The 16,470-nt window shown below is 35.6% G+C and overlaps 1 long non-coding RNA gene across 1 annotated transcript in view; it reads left to right on the top strand.

Moving 5' to 3' along the window:
• The window catches only part of LOC118006554, a 34,916-nt gene extending 18,773 nt beyond the window's left edge, over positions 1–16,143 (top strand). The window contains exon 3 of the long non-coding RNA XR_004678112.1: positions 15,399–16,143. This is a non-coding gene — a long non-coding RNA (uncharacterized LOC118006554). The remainder of the gene's footprint in view (positions 1–15,398) is intronic.
• The last annotated feature ends 327 nt before the right edge of the window (positions 16,144–16,470 follow it).

The raw sequence follows: 16,470 nt of genomic DNA, 5'->3' as shown, positions 1-16,470 counted from the left end.
ACCAAATGTTGATTCTGGTTATTTCATGGTGGTGGTGTTTGGAGTCATTTTTACATCTTCTTTAAACTCTTTTTGGAATTGCTTGTATTTTCCATAAAGAACTCATGTTTTTTAATAAAAATAATGAGATCATTGCATACAAGAAAAAAAAAAAAAGGAAAGATACCATCTTGATACATGCCAGAAGCCTCTGGGTAGTTGACCACATTTTAAAAGGAAATATTAAATGATGCAACAGATAGCATTGTTGCAATGAAAGAGTCATTTTCTTGGTTTCTCTGAAAATCATAATATATCTGTAACTAAAAATAACCACTTGGTCTGATGTTGTTCATGTTTCTGAGATGGTAAACTAAGACTCTCTAGCTAGTCCATGAGGCCTCCCACAAGCTTATAGAATCAGGCGCTTGGGTTGGAGGATTTCCCTATGTTTGCTTTTGAGTGGAATCATAAAAGTATGGATTTCAAAAAAATTTAGGGGTCATCAAATCCCATTTCAGAGATGGGGTAAAGAGAAGCTTAAAGACCTTAGTGATTTTCACTGTAAGATTCACAACTAAGTGAACTGAGAGACCAGATCTAAGACCTGTCTTCTAAAATCACCCGAATTTAGCCACACTGCCACATTGCATATTTGATTTTTCCATACAATGGAGATGAATGTTTTGCCAAATAAAAATATTATATTTTATTATCTGAGTATATAAAAATAATTATCCTTGTGTTCTTTTAGGTTACCTGTAATTAAACCAAAGCTTCAAAAGGCTATAAGACAAAAATTCATAGAAAAGAAACTCCCTGTTGGTCACAGTCAACAGAATTAATATCCGGGGCTGACATAGCCGGTGATTTCCTTGGGTTTTGTTTGTTTGAATCTTGTAAATTTTCTATAATTACATTTATTATTTTGGAATAGTAAAGGAAAATTTCAAGAATCAGAACCTCAGATTTTATTTTTTTTAAGCACCTAGCCATTTTCATCCTTAAGCTTCATGAAAGAAGTCTCTTTCTCCAGATAGGATAATGAGGCCATCCTTTCTTTACAAAAACTATTCGAAATCCAGAAAATAATTGGGAGAAAAGTAACTTTTCAGAGACTGTTCAAAATGGACCAAGGGTCCTGTGAGCCACATCAAGGACCAGCAGGGGAGGAAATGGGTCATCATGTTTGGGGACATCAACTCACGAGCCTGAGTCACCGCTCAGGGCCTCCCATGAAGCTGCTGGAGCGGCTGTCACCGATTCGCTTTTTTTCCAGTATGAGCGGAGGACTATTCATCTGTTTCTGTGGTGATATAGGCTTTCACAATATCCTCTGGCCAAAGAAATGTAACCACAGCCATAATGACTTCAGACTCAAACTATTTCAGCAGCAGCAATAACAGCAAAAACACAGCGGCGGCCAATTCCCAAATAAACTCATGTGAATGCTTCATATTAGCTAATTGTCAAGGGGATTTTTTGGGAAACCATATCAAGAATGTTGCAGAGCTTCCTAGGATGCTGTTTTTCCTTGCTTGGATCTGAAAAAGAAATGGAATGCCAGGGCAGTAGAATTTATTTGTTGGGAAGTAGGGATAGAAATGTGAGGCTTCTAAGAGAGTCGTAGTCTTTGGCTTTGGTACTCACTGATCCCATGACTGTTGGTGAGTCACCTGACCTCCATGCATCTGGGCTCTTCCCCCCTCACCTATTCACTCCACCCCCAGGCCGGTGTTAGAAAAAGGGAATGATGCACCAATAAATACTTCTCAAACTCTTTTCTTCTGTGACATTCATAGCAGATGACTTTCACATATGTGACACTTTCCCATGAGCATGTCTATATTTTGACATACAAGAAAATCTGGTGGGACATAAAGCAAATGGTGCTACAGACAGACCAAATCACAAATGAAAGAGACCACGGGTTATGTTGAATTCTTAGTGTAGCACTCCACCCCTTCTTACCCACTAAAGAAAATATATCAGAATGACCGAGAAAAGTGTTATTATAAGGATAAATTTGGTTCCACACTAATTTATGTGCCAATAAATTAAGGCTAATCTTCTTAAAGTACAACAGGTTTCTATGAATCAGTGGCGAAAACTAACAGTTTTTCTAAAAAGAACAAAAGAAAAGCAAGGGTATTTTATAGAAATAGAGCTATACATGTCTAAAAACACATTAAAAGTCCCTCAAAATAGCTCACAACTTAAGAAATCAAAATTACTGGAAGAACAATTTATTAAAATGTTTAATATTTAATAATATACACAGCTGTCTACGACATGAGTAACCAGAAACTCCTGTGTGAAAATGTAATTGACTCAGCCTTTAGAAAGATTTTGACTATATATATCAAGTTTTTTGTGCATGTATCTTTTGACCCATCAATTCCTTTTCTAAGAATTCATCATATAAATGCACTTGCTGAATTCTTTGAATTACATCATATTTTTAGCAAGAATGCAAGTAGCTGTAGCCTAATGAAAGAAGAATCAAGACTGGGTTTGGTAAACCTAAGTTTAAGTCTCGGCTCATCTTATTAACTACAGAAACTTGAGCAAGCACTTAAACTTTGATTCTCAGTATCATTTTGTAGTTTCTAATGGTATCTACCTTTCTTATTTACAAAAATTAAATGGGAATAGATAGAATCTCTTTGGAAATTCCAAATTATTGATAATGTTTTTACCAACACCACCACAACCAAAATTTCATGGTTGCAGTTGTATCCTACTTTATGAAAATAATCAAATACATATATCCTTTAGAATGAAGGCAGAAAGGATTCATATCCTTACCAAAAGAATTTGCTCCTGGGTTGCTCCATATAAATCATGTTAATAGTATGTTTCAACAACAATACCCTATAATAAAACATCAGTTTAAACAGAATTTATGGCGTACACATCAGCTAGGGAAAAAAAAATATATATATGGTTTTATTTTATTATTATTTATTTATTTATTTATTTATTAAAGATTTTATTTATTTATTTGACCAAGAGAGACACAACGAGAGAGGGAACACAAGCAGGGGGAGTGTGAGAGAGAGAAGCAGGCTTCCCACTGAGCAGGGAGCCTGATGCGGGGCTCGATCCCAGGACCCTGGGACCATGACCTGAGCCGAAGGCAGACGCCCAACGACTGAGCCACCCAGCCACCCCATTTATATATGGTTTTAAATATAATACAAAAACATGACTCCAAAATAAAATGTTTTTCTACCAGATTCCTGAACAGAAAAACAGTACTTTCCTGTTGCAGAAACAAAATTCAGGTGGATTGCTTTATATCAGAACCACGTGTTGATCTTTGGAGATGAAGACTGGAGAGCTATGATAAAAATATCGGGAAGGAAGAATCTGCTTGGAGCATGTGTGTGCTTGAAATGAATCATCCTGAGAACATGGTTCCTCCAAGCATATCTTAGTTCGAAAGCTAAATTAGTACTGAAAGGAGATTTATGGATTTTTTTGAGATTTTGTATATTTCAAACCTGATTAGATCACCCAAAAGGACATCTGCACCACACTAACCCACGGAGTAGAAACTTAATATGGGTCCGTCTAACAGAGGATGTCACTGACACAGAATCGACATGCTGATTTGTAGCTGGCACAGCATTTTCCAGCTCTGTTCTGTGGAATGCTGGGCTGGAGAACACTCCTACAGGAAATATATAATAAGTACTATGTACATACACACACTCACAGTGCTCTATGCTTAACAGTGTTTGGGAAGCTAAGTGTATTGTCAATCCCCTCTTGAGGGTTCCCGATGCTCATTGGCTTATAAAAGTGATGAGTATTCTTACTGTAAAGAAAAGTGGGAAGATGTAACCTAGAGCTTCCCAGTCTTCTGTAATCTAAAATTCTTTTGTGCTCAACACATCTGCTAAATTTCCAGAAAGCATTGTGTGGGACATCAGTTTGGGAGATACTGCCGTGGGAATGGAAAACGTGGTTGCAGAAACAATATTTTGAAGTGGCCTGAATATGATGCTTGAAAACAGGGCTTTAAAATACATTTCTTCTAGAATTGAGAGTCACAAAAATATTTATCCTCACGAATTGACTTTTTTTTTTTTTTTTTACTTTTAACAGATAATGTAACATAGAAAATAACAAAGTGGTCTCCCATTTGTTGTATTTATTGTGTACTCTATGCCAGGCACTGTTCTAGATAATGAGGATATAGCAGTGAACAAAGTAGACAACATCTTCTACCCTCATGTATCCAACCTCTAGGAAGTAAGTTACTATGGTGCTTTAAAAAGGATGACTGATTAGCTATGTGACTAAAGGTAGTCTAAGTTACTTGTGGACCTTCCATGAGTGAAGTGACTTAAGTGTTTCCCCAGTACATGTCCTCACTTTTTGCTTGTCTTTGGTCCATTTTTTTCAGCATTTAAAATATTATAGTAAAACACACAACATAGCATAAATTTATCATCTTAACCACTCTTAAGCATACATTTCAGTAGTAAGTACATTCACACGGCTGTGCAACCAATCTCCAGAATTCTTTTCACCTTGCAAAAGAGTTTTTCCTATTTTGTATACATTATATTTCCAGATACTCTAGAAGAATGAAAAAAAAGAAAGTGGGATAGATCTTGGGTAGTTTGTAAGTATGCAATAATATGTAAAAAACAAAAGCCTTTTGGTATTATCCAATATTATATAATCAAATTGAACATAATAGTTTAAAACGGGGGCCCGGGGGGCAGGGAGTGGATGCCTTCTCTCTCCTAAACTTCTTTCTCTGCAGCATTTACTTAGCAATTCCCTGTTCAGATGAACAGTTTATCATGGAGCTTTTGGTAACTTAGCACTGACCTACAACACAAGTGGGTCTGAAGGAGCTTGGGAATACATCCAGGATCATCAAGCTCCAATTTACAGCCAACATTATGATTTAGAAGTGGGGTAGGATATCAGCTGCCACATCAGTAATTCCAAGTTGCTGCTTTTAGAATAACAGCACCATAAATAAGAAACCAGCAATGCTGATCTTATCTCTCAAACCAAGCATTCAATGCAAACCACAGAATATTACTCGAAGTCATAGGAAAGCATATACTCTAGCTGAGATTCAATATATTCTACACACTGAGCCAGTTTCTTTCTTTTTTTTTTTTTTGAAGTCACATTAACTATCACACTATTACAAGGGCCTTGAGAAATAATTGCAAGTCCATTATTATCTACACTTACCCAAGTTAATTTACTTACTGTTTGAAAAAAAATAATTATTTCTCAGCAACCTAAACAGTTTGTATGCTTTTCTAACAGCTTATGAGGTAGTGATCAAATTCCAACATATGAAGATGAACAAGATTATGGTACATAAAAGTTTACTGCGTAAACTTAGTTGAAATCAAAGTCTCCCCTTTATCATTAACTTGCTAGGTGAATTTATTCATAACCTGGACTAATCCAGTAAGGCACTACTAGTATTCTTTCTGAATAATTGTTCCGCCCTTCTGACTGGCCTGTGACTGTGTTACTTGGGTGTTTTAATCACTGGAATGTCATTACTATTTATCATTTACAACTTCTCAATGTCCCTCTTTGCATCTCTAAGTTAATTAGCTCAATAGTTGGTCGTGGGTCATTATCTGCCTATTTATTTGATTCTTTGCTTTTCTATAACAGGAATTCACAAACAATTTATTTAGATGTCTAGATCATCACCACCCTCCACAGATCTGAAGATATTAATAAAACCAAATGTAGCTACTTCCTTCAATAGGTGGAAACCCCTCTTTATATGACTACAATGTTTGAAGCTTTGAAAGTTCTATTTGTTTTATAATATTATACTTGTTTAAATCTGTCCCAGAAATGATTTATTTTGAGTTTCACTGTAAACAGTCCAAGCTTTCACTAGTAGTGGATGCTGCAGGATTTCACACGATATTAACTTATTTCATCATGTCTGAGTTACTCAAGTAAGGTACTTTGTTTAATATGACAGGGTGGCAACTTTTTCTCTTGTCTGAAAGACCTTTCCCTGAATTACTTTGTATTACAAAATCATCTTCAAACAGACAACCACAGACATTTGAAATTTCAGGCGTTCAAAAGCTTTATTCATTTAAGTGCTAGAAAGTTCTTACATTCCAACTCATTTCCAGTTCCCAGGCTTACTGAATTACTGACTCATGCTGACTCATGGATGGGTCTTATCCTTGGATGCTTCTTATTTATAACTTGAACCAAAGCCTTAAGTTATTTCTTTAACAGAATTTTAAGAAAATAAAACAGAAAGAGAAAAATCTACTGTCTGCAGCTTCGATTGATAATTTGAGTTCTGTACCTCATTTACCAGAAATATTTCAAGTGAGGCTGGAAAATGCCATAAAATACATGACAGCTCTAAAAGAAAATGGTCCCTTAACTATCATAATACTATTTTATATTTATATAGTAAAATATGTCACATACATCAGTTCATGTGAACCGCGTAACAGCCACGTTTTGCATGTAGAATATACTTTTACTGTCAGAAGGCTGGCAGTTGCTATTCTTGGGGGTCATCCAGTTACAGCCTCTCTTAACTATTTTCTGATGTCAGAAATGGCCTGACAAATGTCCCTCTTGACCTCTACCTATGAGTTTGAATTAACCCACATTCTGAGACTGGCTATGACCCGAGGCAAAACGCATGTAGGTACCTCTTGCTTAACTGGATATGTGGTTCGGTGTCAGGAATCATCTTGGCTGTAGGATGGGGCAGGAGCTTGGTACAGTCCCCTTCATTTCCAGCCCCTGGTCCTCAGGCCCTTATTGGAGTCACTTTCTACCACCCTGTTAATTTTACTGCCTATTTAATTGCCCCGTTGCCTAAATCACCAATTCGGTCTCTAGCCCTTAACAATAAAATCAGTGAAGGATTAGTTTCTTTGGAGACTAAGAAAGTGGACAAGAATTTAAGGTTTATTTGGACTAGTCGCTACATTTTCAGTTGAACCTCTCCTTTATTAACAGGTTTAATGAAGGAGGAAGATTTGCCATGCATATCTGTTCTTTGTGGTGTTATCGGAAGATAAAAACTAAACTAGTGCATAGACACCAGGGAATTAAACATTAATTTTTAGACATTGTATACCTTAAGCAGAAATATAACAGTCAGAGCTGTAGAAGTATGGAATGAGTACTTTAGCAAGAAATTTCCTATCTGTTGTGGTATTCAGTCATTAGCCAACATGAACAGTCAGGAAAGACTGATGATTCAATGATCATTTCTCAGTCTTCATCATTTTTGATTTATCAGCGGTATTTGACATAGCTGATCACAATCATCTATTTCCTGGATTATTGCAATAGTCTCCTAACTGATGTCTCTGTTTCAAACACACTATTTGGTTAGAAAGAATGCAAAGCAATTGTACAGAATCTTGCCCCGGGCTAGAGATTGAATTAGTGATTAGGTAGAAGGGCATATAAAACCAAACAATGGAATTAAAAGGATGGCAAAAAGTGCCTTATAGAAGGATCTGGGTACTAGGGGCTGGGAACAAAAAGGTTGAATAACAATCCTTGTCTCATCTGCACCCAGGATCATTGCCAACTATAAACATAAGTACCTCTTATCTACCCATTATTCTAAATCTTCATGTATGCGCCCGTTAAAATCTAATATAGTTCAAATTGTTTATAAAACGGGTCCACAAAAATTATTTGCCTAGGACTCCATACAACCTATGGGTGGCCCTGACTGAAATCCCACATCAGTTCATAAAATGGAACATCTTTTAATGATTTTCCTACCTAGAATGTGCCTTTGGCATGCTCTATACTGCCGACCCTTGCCCTGATACCAGACACACCACAATCTTAAGCTTTTTGCATTTGCTGTTCCCGAGTAACTCTTGCCCCAGATACCTACAGGGGTTGCCCCTCACCATCTTCAGCCTTACTCAGGAGTCATCCTCCCAGTAAACCTTCCCTCCATCATCTTATGTATGAACGTGATAATCTCCATTCTCTGGATCACTTCCCCTCACTATTTTCTTTATGCAGAGCCTTTGTTGCCATTTCACATATTCACTTACTTGTTTGTTGTTTATATCTACCCATGAGAATAAATAAGGCTCATCTGCTTATTCATGGCTCTGTCCCCGGTTATTGAAGAATATATTTGTTGAGTGAATGAAAGAATATTGGATGAATGGATGAATGAATATTGGCTGGACTTTACTCTGAAGTTTCCCTTCAACTCCACAATCCTTCATAAATTCCCATTTATAAAATCCAGTGTATATAATGATTTCCTTCTACAAAGATATCAAATTAAAATGAAGAACAAGTCATACTACAGTTAAAAATATTTTCTTTTTAAAAAAATTTTTTTAATTCAATTAATTAACATATAGTGTATTATTAGTTTCAGAGGTAGAATTTAGTGATTCATGAGTTGCATATACACCCAGTGCTCATTACATCAAGGGCCCTCCTTAATGTTCATCACCCAGTTATCCCCTCCCCCCACCCCTCTTCCCTCTATCAACCCTCAGTTTGTTCCCTAGAGTTAAGAGTCTCTTATGGTTTGTCTCCTTCTCTGTTTTCATCTTATTTTGTTTTTCTTTCCCTTCCCCTATGTTCATCTGTTTTACTTCTTAAATTCCACATATGAGTGAAATCATATGATATTTGTCTAAAAATAATTTCAATGAAAATTTTACAGAAGGTGATTTTCTGGTCTTCCATTTTGTACAGGATCATTAATGTTTCTCTCCATGGTCTTAAAACCTTGGAAGGAAGCATTCAATTCCAAAACTATCTGTCCATTGTTTTTTGTCTTATTTTAGCACAATATGTAATTTTAATTTTTTCCCCCATTTCTGGGATTTATTTTGAGTAAGTCAACTTCTTCTGCATTCTTTCTTCTTTGAATTTCATCTAATTTAGGCTGGTTTTCATTCCCTGACTATGGTCCTGAATATTATTTCTCTAACTCATATTGTTTTGTGGTTGCCGTATCTACAGATCGTTTTTCTATTGTGATAGTTTCAGAATAATGCTTAATAATATTTTCTATGAAGGATAACTCAAGAGAACCTACAGTGATATGCAATGTATATAAAACCTGGTAAACACTCTCTCATTAAAAGAAAAAAGCTACCAAAAATCATTTGATTCCTTCATATCTGATTCAGAGCATAAAGTAATATTTGCAATTCCCATGACTATTTTTTAAAAAATATTTCAGAGTGGTGGTTTACATAAAAGGTGTTAATGTCCTCCAACTATAACATTTGATTGTCTTTTTTCTCCCTTAACATGGCTGGGACTGGCATAAATCAACTTTAAGAAACACACTATGACTTTTTTTTTTTTTTTTTTTTTTGATTTAAGACTAATGTTAGCAACAAAATCTGATTTCAGACTGATTTTGGAACGCAGGCTTACAAAGAGGAAATAAACTCTCCAACAGAAATGAACATTTAACTTTTCTGCCTTTCCAATAATATATTAATAAAGACAACTTTCTAAATAGTGTCAGTCAGTAAAATTTGAACTCTAAACCTTTTAGGAGTGGTGATTCAGCCTCAGCCACACTGGTCCCCAGTATAATCAATGGCATCATTTTGAGGACAAATGGACTATAGCAAGGCAAAGCTCTGTGATTTTCCATCCAGGATCTATGGAATTTGATCATTTATTCCTAATATTTATTTTTATGACCTAGCCACTTAAAACTTGGATTAATAAATTTAGATTTAAAGAAGTTAGAAAATTGGAAGGCCAATTATCTGTGTAATTTTACACATAGCTACACAAATCTACACGTGAGCTAATAACCTCAACTACTACTTTGATATAACAGTTAAGAGTTTCGGTTTGGTATCAAACTACCTTGCTACTTAGTTGCCATTGTAGCCTTGGGTAAATTTCTTACTGTTGTTTGTGATACTATTGGTATTATTACTATCATTATTTTTGTTATTATCTTTTTAGGACTCTTAAGCAAGTTAGAAAATACTGATAATCCTTTCTATACAATGTTAACCAAATGATAATTAAAACTACGGGCTTCTGGGAAATAACAAGAGCTCTTTAAAAGCAAATAGATGAAATAAGTAATAATAATTTTGTAAAAACCCACATGATTTCAGTAGACTAAAGGGTATAGAAGTATAAATAACTGCCCAGCAAGGCCAAGATGAATTTGGAGTTCTAGAGAACCAGAGAAGCCTCACAAAAAAATCATGGCCTAGATATTATGGCAGGGGTTGGCGACAGTGAGCACCATTAATTAGAGGTGAGGACACCAAAGACATATTTGAAAGTACAATTTTGCTGAGTAACTCCAGAACAACAGTGAAGTTAATTTCCAAAACCAAACAGGAAATATGTCATTTAAGATAAAACATTTGATGTTTAGGCTATGTTACAGAAAATATTTAATAATTTCATGAAATCATGATGTCTGGAGGTTTTCTGGGTAGTTTAGCTAACCCAGTCTCATTCACTTCTTATCTTTAAAAGGGACTAAAGGGGGGCGCTTGGGTGGCTCAGTCGGTTAAGCGACTGCCTTCGGCTCAGGTCATGATCTCAGGGTCCTGGGATTGAGCCCCGCATCGGGCTCCCTGCTCGGCAGGAAGCCTGCTTCTCCCTCTCCCACTCCCCCTGCTTGTGTCCCCTCTCTCACTGTGTCTCTCTGTGTCACATAAATAAATAAAATCTAAAAAAAAAAAAAAAGAAGTGCCTCCCCTTCTTTAAAAAAAAAAAGGGACTAAAGGATATGTGTTGATTTCATCAATAACTAAAGAGTAGAGTCTCCAAAATGTTTTTTCTTTTACTAATAAAGGAATATTGAAGAAAATACCCCAATGCATTTATCTGCAAGTTGGTATCAATAGGTTTTCCACAAAAGTTTAATTAGCTGAAAAGACAAGTTAGTAGATGATAATGACTTTAAAAAAACTATTATACTTATTATACTTATAAATATATCCACTATAGTCTGTATACCATGATGATTTGACACTCAACATTATCCATTATCCAGATTGCATAAACAATCTCTTCAATAGTCTTAAAACTTATATCTGTCTTTTTTTTCCCCATGAGCTATAATTTTCATTCTAGTTTCCACATAGCATTTTATCCCAATGTAATATAATTTCATGCTTGAAAGTCTTATGCTAATCACTCATACTTCTATTTAAGAAAAATATGTACATATTAAAGTTAAAATTATTAAATTCTCTGACCCATAAGTCTTTAAGTGATAGAAAGTTTTGTGTTGAAAAGTCATTACAATGATTATTAGTCCACAATTGATCAAAATGATGCAAATATTATACATTTTAAAAAACTATTAATCATAGAAAGTATTTTTGGAAATGCATCTGTTGTTGATTTGTACTGGTTTATTCAGCAATGAGTTAATATGATTATGAATAGTATATTTTTTGCTAGATTAAACAACATAAATTCAATTCCTATTTTTTGCTTTTATAGATGTAAGTGCTGAGAAACTGTGTTCACATAGTAAGGAAATAAAAATGCGCAGAGTTTTCCTAGTGCACTGTCACTCAATTCTTTAAGTTCCATCCTAGTTTTATGGCAAAAGCCACATAGTAATCTTTCACCAGAATTATTTTTAATGATGTATTGGCTAGCATTTTTATTATGTCTTCCTTCCATGTTCTTTAAAATGAAGAATTGAAAACCACCAGACCTGCAAAAAAGATTTTTTACCTATTTATTAGTTACTCATTTCCTCTTCACTATCACCTATATATATTTGAAATTATCTCTTTGGTGCCACAAAAGTTTTAATACCCAGGAGTATATGCCAAGGTAAGACTGAATATTAGTGAACAGTATGCCTTTGTTGTGTAAAAGTGAGAGAAGAGTGACTTTGAAGGGGATCCTTGGATCACAGATGAGTTCTCAAGAAGATTTACTTTAGGAGTTAAAATTTAGGAGTCAATGTTAAAAATCTAGTAATTGATTCCCCTTAAAATTAATCTCTTAAATTTATTATTCTTCCCTTCTTACCACATTATTCCCTTTTCACATATTCTAGGGATACATGTACCCTAGTTTGAAGAATACTGTTTTTGAAAATCTCAAAATAGTGATCAGTATTTAGAGTAGGACGAAAGTCCCTAAAAATAAGACTTGGAATTTGGAGGAGAGTGAATAAAATACATTGTATGGAAATGGTAGTTTATTTGTTTGCTTGTTTACATACAGAGGTGCAAAGTTGCTCTTGAACATCCCAACTCAAACCACGGTATCTTAGCACCCAACCAATCTCTTTTATTTTGTAATCGTTCAGTATATTCTCCTCACACTCAGTATCTGGCCTGTATTTTATTATGTCACAGCAGATGTAGTACAACATTCTTTTCTTAGATACAAACATAATGCATGGCTACACAAAATATTATGCTTCCATCTCATCCTTGCGATCTTCTCCAATTCAACAAAATGTGTGTGTGTGTGTGTGTGTGTTGCAGAGCTTGGGAGGAGTGTCATTACAAAACATTTATAAGTAGAAGATACGCTTCTGACTTGTTGCATTAGCCTATCCCTGTATAAAACTATGATTCAGTCTCACATTGACTATGGATATAGCTTATCTTTGGTTATACTTAAAAACTATTAAACTGCACACTTTAAATAGGTGACTTGTATGATATATGATTACATATCAATAAAACTCTAATAATAGAAAGGGAGTATATTAGAATGAATAACTAACCTCTCAGTAGAACAAGGACCACTAATACAGGGACAGCTAGACACAAGAGCTCTTCTAATTCATGAAGATTAAGAAGCAGATTGAAAATACCTATGCTTATGCAATCACACAAGTTTAAAAAGAACATTACATTATGGGGTGCCTGGGTGGCTCAGTTGGTTAGGCGACTGCCTTCGGCTCAGGTCATGATCCTGGAGTCCCAGGATCGAGTCCCACGTCGGCTCCCTGCTCAGCAGGGAGTCTGCTTCTCCCTCTGACCCTCATGATCTCTCTATCTCATTCCCTCTCGCGCAAATAAATAAAAAATTAAAAAAAAAAAACAAAAACTGAGAGATGGGTGCCTGGGTGGCTCAGTCAGTTGGGCGGCTGCCTTCGGCTCAGGTCATGATCCCAGGGTCCTGGGATCAAGCCCTGCATCGGGCTCCCTGCTCGGCAGGAAGCCTGCTTCTCCCTTTCCCTCTGCCTGCCGCTCTGCCTACTTGTGCTCTCTATCTCTGTCAAATAAATAAATTTAAAAAAAAAAGAACATTACATTATTATAGAATTCTAAAACTGTGTAGTATTTCTTGAAATTAGAAAGAGACAGTTGAAGAAAACAAAGTGGTTTTTTTTTTTTTTTTTTTTTTTACTTTTTTCCTATATGTATCAACTTACTCAATGGTATAACTAATCTACCCATTATTCTTTAACTGATCAAATGAATACCAAAGTATCTGAAGGAATAGTAATGAATCAGAAAAGGTGGGTGTTTCAAGGGACATAAAAGCCCATTCAGTCACTACTTTTATAGACTTTCCCAGTGTAAGAGGCCCAGAGAGGTAAAGATATCACACAGAGAACTTGTTAAAGGCCGAGTAAGACTAGTCACTGTGTCCTTTAGCTAATGACAAGATGTCTTACCTTAATGCACTGACTCCAGGCCCAGGAGGGGTGGAAGCTTGATAAAAGATTACAGATTATGATTTCTTTGAAAGTAAAGATCGAAGCAGTTTAAAAGCAGGAAAGTTGAGGGCTTAAATTAGAAAAAGAAAATAAAACTAACTATAGAACATTTCAGTGAAAGCTATGGAGTTAATATCAAAAGGAGGGGGGGTTTCAGTTGAGTCAGTTACCGAAGATATCCACTGAAACACAGGGACCCCACCACGTGTCCCTTGTAGCATTAGACAGACTCGCATCTTGAATCATGAAGCTTGAGTCAAGAAGGCCGAACAACTGGGCGGAAGAGAGAAAAGATGACTGATGAGACGGATTCATCACCATGGTCCTCTGTGGATGGTCTCCGTCTTCATTCTTCAGATGGAAAAAATACATCACATGGAACTGCCCCATAAAAAGACATAATGTACAACCAAAAAGCAATGAATAATCAGTTAAATAAAGATTGTTCATGCGATCAGCTTTATTCGTGGTCTATTACTAGATAATTCCAAATTCAATATCCAGGATCTTTGCTGAAATTGTAAATAATCTCTCATACTTAAAAAAGAACTTCAAAAAAACTTTTAAATCACTTATCTTACAACTTTAGAACGTTGTATGAAGTGATTTCTATATTTTATTATTCAAAATAAATTAGAAAGTACAGTCTTTTTAGGACTTTCACCTTAACAAAACATCCATGGAGAAACAGCTCTTTTCACACATCTGGCAAAGGTAAAATTTGTATTATATGGAGGCTGTCAAAACTTAGACCGCCCCAACATTTGCAGGGTCTGGGGCAAAAGTACAAAGGAAGGCTCATGTACCATATGTCTGTATATTTAGAAGGTATGAAACAAACCACAAACTATTTAATAATATATGTCCCATCCTCCTACACCAATTAGTGCACATTCAAAACAATAAAATGAAAAATATGTGTAAGGCTGTGGATTTTATTTAACTAGTGTAAATGAAATATCCAAGACAGGCTATTAAATTATTTTGGCACATCTATCATTCTGTTGATGTCTCAGTGATACTTAGAAGAATTTTAATCACTATATATTGTTATAATTAAAATTTTCACATAATCAGTGTTCCAATGTCAGTGGTGATCTAAAGGATTAAAAATAACGTGTGAATGTAGTTAAAGTATAACAAGTTTGGACATAGTTTCATTGGAAATGTAAACTACAGTGGAAGTAAAAGGAAATTATTGAAATCATTTTTATAAATTTATTAGTGTATTTTTTCTGAAACATTTAAAATTATCTATTAAAATTAACAAGAAAATATATTTACGGGATGCCAATTTTAAAGAGAGAATTTTAAAATTAACAATTTTTTTATTTAATTTTGAGACTCTAATTATGTCTATCCTATCTTTTTTTTAAAAAATGACCAATTTTACAAATCCGCAGCAGGAAAATGTCAACACATTACACTAAAGTGACCTAATACTTATCGTCCTACAAATATTATGGCTATTTGCTTTAAATTTGGCTAAATTAAATAAGTATCATCAGATTGCTCTTACCCTAAACATTTTGGGGAAAAAACCCTCAGCATTATAATGTATGCGTGTGTGTGTGTGTGTGTGTTTACTCTTATATCAATTCCTAAATCCTATAACCCAGAAAATAGCCAAAATTATTTTTTAAATAATAAAGAAGTACTTATATGAAGACTTAAGTAAATTCTTCTGGTTTTGAGGGACGAAACCAATATATAATTATTTATGTCTCTAATGCTTTCAAAGGAGCTGTCTTGTGAATAGCGAGTGTCGCTGCGGGCTAGATGAACATGGAGAAGAAAGGAGAGAGCTGCCTGCACCGAACAAGAAACACATTCGCCTGATGCAGCAGTCCTGCACAGTCTCACTGATCATTTCATTAGTGAGCCGAATCACACTGAAGCTTTGAATTCACACTAAACATATTACTGGCGGGCAAACCACAACCTAATCTGTGTCCAGTAAGAGCAAATCAATATTTTTCTCAGCATCTATAACTGAATGACACGAATGAAGTGATTCTCACTACGGGTAAGGGGCTGGCTGTTTAGATTCTTGGGAATCTTGTCACACACAGCTAATAGTGCTGATGATGGCCGAAAAATGTATTCCCCACACTGACCTTTAATTGTCTTTGTTCTTTTCCAGTCTTCCTTCATGTGTCCTCCTCCTTATATTTGGCTATCATTCTGTCGATTCTTTTGTGTTCCTGATTTTAGTTTGATAGCGCATTTGCGTCACAGTGGTTACAAGTGGTTGAGAACTCGGGGGAGCCTGCAGTCCAGCAGCCCTCTGGCCCCGTTGCCCTGATCCCTGCTTCGCTGTCGCCAGACTATCACCCATTCTTGCCAACACCTCTGGTCACAGGGCTGGTGTGCCATCACACATGCATGCCTAGCTGCTTCTCAGTCACAGACTCATCATAAGCTCTTTTGCATGATATCTATAACCACCCAAATCTCACCACACTTTCCCCAAGGCGGTATTTATTCATCTCAGAAAAAAAAAAGAGGCATTGAGACTATTCTGGGACTTTTACTACATGGACAAATTTGGAAGGCAGTAAAAGCATTTTATTTGAAATAACAATCAAAAGCCAACTTGGAGCATAGCAAGATGGGATTAGACCACCACATAATTAGCCTTACTGGAATCGGTTCCAAGAATGTAAGAATTTACTGAGAGGCAGTATATTTTCTGGAACTATAATCAAAGGTAGATGGGGAGGATAGGCAAGTAAAGACAGCCATTGGGAACTTGAACTTTCACCATCTTGGTTATAGTGTTTTCAAGTATTAACTGTGCTTGGCAAGCAAAA

The sequence above is a fragment of the Mirounga leonina genome, unplaced genomic scaffold, assembly GCF_011800145.1.
Source record: "Mirounga leonina isolate KUSES-001 unplaced genomic scaffold, KU_Mleo_1.0 Mir_97, whole genome shotgun sequence".
NCBI classification, from domain to species: domain Eukaryota; kingdom Metazoa; phylum Chordata; class Mammalia; order Carnivora; family Phocidae; genus Mirounga; species Mirounga leonina.
This window is presented reverse-complemented; position numbering and strand designations above follow the sequence as displayed.